The 5,090-nt window shown below is 31.2% G+C and overlaps 1 long non-coding RNA gene across 1 annotated transcript; it reads left to right on the forward strand.

Moving 5' to 3' along the window:
* Positions 1-907: 907 nt before the first annotated feature.
* On the forward strand, positions 908-4,859 carry LOC139522348 (uncharacterized). The gene is made up of 3 exons (XR_011664392.1): positions 908-1,011; positions 3,669-3,737; positions 4,541-4,859. It is a non-coding gene; the product is annotated as an uncharacterized lncRNA (long non-coding RNA).
* The last annotated feature ends 231 nt before the right edge of the window (positions 4,860-5,090 follow it).

Genomic DNA, 5,090 nt, shown 5'->3' on the forward strand with positions numbered 1-5,090 from the left:
AAAATAATCGATAACAAGAAAAACAATGTTCGGAGGAATAATTCCAATATGGTATAACGTGTATGTGTGCACATGATTAGTTACAAAAGCCAAATAGATATGTTTAATCATCACATCATTATCATATACAAAAAACAAAATCTAAAGTTCTTTCGATTAATATTAAAACAATATCGAAAATTTGTCCCATTTATAATCACATGTCTTACTGTGAAAGAAGTATATGCATGGAACAGTCATTATATAATTTGATACGAATCTCGTTATTATCAAATGTATTTATTCAGTGATTATTTGTTATACATATTTGAATGAATATGTTTTATCAAGTAAATTGATGCTCACGTCAACTTCTTTTTTATGAGAAACGTAGATTGTTTCAAATCATATCTTTGGTATGACTATTACTTATGTCTGTAGATGTATACTTATGAAAGCACAACACATACAAAAGGACTCATCTACATTATAAATTAAACATGCAAAATATACTAAAGCAGGCATGTAAGAGAAAAACTTTACTGCATGTCTTTTAAATAGTTAATGACCTAATCTTACCTTCTCCTTTCATGAACTCAATTCAAATCATTAAAAACTAGCACATTTTGTTTGTCTACTTATTACAGTGACTAACAATAAATGCTACTTTATTAATATATAATGGAATGTCGAATGCATGACAATTTCTGACCAAGCTCAGAACGTAATGATTTTTTAAAAACTTTTTAAGAGAGTATGAGATGATACCAAAAAAATGTATGTTTTTTTCAAGTACATTTTACTTTTGTTAGTTCCTCTCTGAATCACTTCTTGTCAAATGTCGTTCTAATTTACATGTAGTCCATTATGACATGGAAGCCGAATTACAAATATATAGGTTTATAATCATGGTACTTAGAGATTTGATGTGATCGGAAAGATACTAGTGATAAGACAAGTGCCAACATAACTTCACACACCAGGCGACTGTATCCAGTGAGATTATGAACACTCTTGTAGTTCTAAGTACATGTAAGTATACCACAAAAAAGTATTCAATATTTATGAAAATATTGTAAGCTTTTGTTCCTGTATTTTTATTCCCGTTTATTTTCCAGCTTAAAAATTCATTGTTGAGTTGATTTTTAAATTAGATATCTAGGCAAACGGTGGTTTGAAGCACTTGTTAATTAAAAAAAAACGATCAAAAGCTCATAAGAGCTTATGTTGTAATATTATATGGTAATGTGACTTTAACTATTTATTTTATGATCATATTTAGCTAAATCCAACATAAAAACAACTGCCGCTCTAGATCTGTAGCTAAGGTTTGGATAATTGGGTGATTCAATGATTTTGAATTAAAATTTACATGGAACACAATTACGAACAATAAATTTCTACAAAGATAACTCATTTTAAAAGCCATACATGTATTTGATTAAAAATAGCGACGGAACACATTGTCGAAGGGAGTTGGGGGTCCGAAATATTTTTTGGTATACATAAATTGATTGATCTGTACTGTATCGTGGAACAGGATTTTCTTTGCATGATAGTTTCAAGTCATTTGGCATTCTTATATCCTATTGTTACCTTTTCTGATACACTATACGTTTACATATACAATAACATGAAAGAAAAAAATTTCTAACTACTGCATTAAAAAGACCTTTTAATTGCTGGCTCAATACGAATAACCTCGTATTTTTATTCTTAAATGTATATTATGTGTCTGTAAACGAGTAAATGGACATCGTCAATAAAATCAACAGTAGTATACCGCTGTTCAAAAGTCATTAATCGATTTAGAGACACCAAATCGGGGTAACAAACTAAAACCGAAGGAAACACATCAACTATAAGAGGAAACCAAAGAAACAATTGATTACTTAAGTGCTACAAAAACAAACGACAAAGCAACATACACGGAAACGAACTATTACATGTAGATGACAATTGCCATATTTCTGACTTGTAACAAGACATTTTGAGAAAAAAAATGGTGGGTTGAACCTGGTTTTGTGGCGAGCCAAACCTCGCTTTAACTTTTTCTCATTGATGATATAATGAACCCTTATCTGATTAAGATATTGTTTAACTACAATACAATTGACCCATTTATGTATTAGCAAGGACAGGTTATGATACGTTGTCTCTGTTAAAGATAAGGATTGAAAGTAGTCTAATTATTTGACCTATAAGTTGTTTGTTGACCTCTAGTACGGTCACCTATATTTGTTCACATCTCCGTCTTTTCGTCTCTGTTAAATTGGTGTTTTATTAGTTATGCAGTAACATCTACTTTTGTTATGTTTATTGATATTTGATTGTTCCTTTATACTTTAACCGAACATTTGATCATGGTATCAAAACATCTTTTAATATAATATGAATATACTAGCATATGCTTAAAGTGAAGTGAGAAAATTAACCACGTGATCTTGACCTTTAGAGAATGACATTGATTGAACGATTTGAAAAACTTTGAAGTTTTGAAAAACTAAAGTTTATCTACCTCAGGAATAGATTACCGTAGCTGTATTTGGCAAAACCTTTAGGAATTTTCTGTCCTCAATGCTCTTCAACTTCGTACTTTATTTGGCTCTGTAAACAATTTTTGATTCGAGCGTCACTCATGAGTCTTTTGGAGACGAAACACGCGTCTGGCGTAAATATAAAACTTTAATCCTGGTATCTATGATGAGTTAATATGCAACCACTGGGTCGATGCCACTGCTGGTGGAGATTTATTCACCCGAAGGTATCACAAGCCCAGTAGCCAGCAATTCTGTGTTGACTTGAGTTATCATTGATATGTTCATAATTATAAATTTTAACTGTAAACAAAACTTTGAAATTTTAAAAAACTAAGGTTTCTCTACCTCAGGAATAGATTTCCTTAGCTGTATTGGCAAAAATTGTAGGAATTTTTGGTCCTTGATGCTTTTAAACTTCGTACTTTATTTGGCCCTATAAACATTTTTTGATTCGAGCGTCACTGATGAGTCTTTTGGAGACGAAACGCGCGTCTGACATAAATATAAAACTTTAATGCTTGTATCTATGATGAGTTTATTCTGAACTTTGTCACTGCAGCATTTGAACATAAAAAAACTATTAATTCAATGTATACACTTCCTGTTATCATGATTATGCCTAGATACACAGATACCGACTTCAACCTTTCGCTGTCATGAATAACATTGTTCAGATTCTATTTTAATGCAATAAAGAATTTCGATGTATACTGCATATGTTATGTTGACCTAATTCAAAGTTTATGAAAATATTTGAAAAATCAGAAAAGATAAATAAATATTTGCAAACGTCAATTGGCAATATTTAAATGTATGTCGGATTTGGTGTACGCTGTATTTCACGAGACAACACTCAACGGGAAAAATTATACATGAAGCCACTTGTAACACATTATTGGAAATAAGAACCGACTCCATAATGTAGCGTCCATAGTTAGAGAGCATGTCATATCCATTGAAGAGTCTTTGTTTGGATTTAATCTACCGGGTCAACCTTCTTAACAATGATAATTATACACACAACTGTTTATGTTTTCTAACAAGTTAATATGCGTTTGAATATTTTAATGTAGATGTAACTTAAAACACAAATACTTCATAACCCGGAGTTATGTGCAGTTTATTGACTCAGATTTTGTGTAATTTCAGTTCTTTGTATTTTGATTGTAAGCACCCATGCATTATTATTAGATGTTACTGGTGGACCAACACATTTCGGTAGGTGATACAAGTATGCAACTTAGTGATTCATTATTAAAACGGAGATGACCAAACGAGGGACAAAAGATACCAGAGGGACAGTCAAACTCATAGATTGAAAATAAAATGACAAAGCCATGACTAAAAATAAACAGACAGACAAATATAGTACAGAAGACACAACATAGAAAACTAGACTAAGTAACACGAACCCCATCAAACACTGGTAGTGACCTGCGATTACTTTGTTATTTTATGACTAAAGATATCAATCTATGTTCTTGTTATTTTTCCTATCGCAAATGTAGTTATTCAATTGTGGCGGACACATTTATAAGCATTCCGATGGGGAACAATTGTGCCATTCTCTTAACTAATATGTTTATTCATTTTCATAAGTTAGAATGTTCTCTCCATCAAAATATTTGATATTTTCTCAGTTCTCCATTAATGAAGATATCCTCAAAATTTAAGAACTAAGTGTAAGTTTTTTTAAAATTCATACATGTATATATAAAGAAGATGTGGTATGTTTGTATATACAAAATTTGACACTAGAACGCAAATCCCTACAATTATATCAAAGTTTTTACAGTGTTTATATGATCAAATTCATAGGTTTTGCATGACTGCGTTGTTTTCTTTCAGAAGCAGGACAATTTTGTCACAGATGTTTTGATTTTAAACGTTTTGCTATGAGGTGGTAAAAATGCTGTATTTGTAGTTGATCATCAATTAAAAAGCAGTTTTAATCGATAACAATTTTTAACTTTTTTATGTTATTTATGATTGGCCCATTCTACTGATTTGATGTCTTTCAGAGGGATGTGAACATGAAACGTGCATGACGAAAGGATTAGGGGACCACACATCTTGTAAGGGGTGCCATTATTACGTTAGTTGCGCCCCAAATGGTGTGTTTACCAGACCATGTCCATTAAAACTGCAATATGATGATAATTTAAAGGCTTGTGTTGGTATCTCGTCAACTTGTGGTGGACCTTGAGCAGATTCGATGATGTTTATTCGCATGACTATACTTTATATATTACATGTACTCATTGAATACTAATTTATTGTCATTGTTCTGTTTGAATTATTGATTTGCTTTATTTACGATTATTGAATAAAGAAAATGTTTTTATATATCTTCAACAACATTTTTAGAGAATTCCATTTGTAAGAGTATTTTTCTCTTTTTCAAATTCTGACTTAGATTGTCGTATTGCAGTTATTTTGGTACGTCTTTCTTAACCTATGCTGTTATTGTAACAATTTATGTTCTTGGTATCATAAAATAAATGAACGATCATTAGAACAAATTCGTCATAAGAAAATGCTTGTACCAAGTCAGGAAAATCACAGTTGTCA

This window comes from Mytilus edulis, chromosome 5 (assembly GCF_963676685.1).
Source record: "Mytilus edulis chromosome 5, xbMytEdul2.2, whole genome shotgun sequence".
NCBI classification, from domain to species: Eukaryota; Metazoa; Mollusca; class Bivalvia; order Mytilida; family Mytilidae; genus Mytilus; species Mytilus edulis.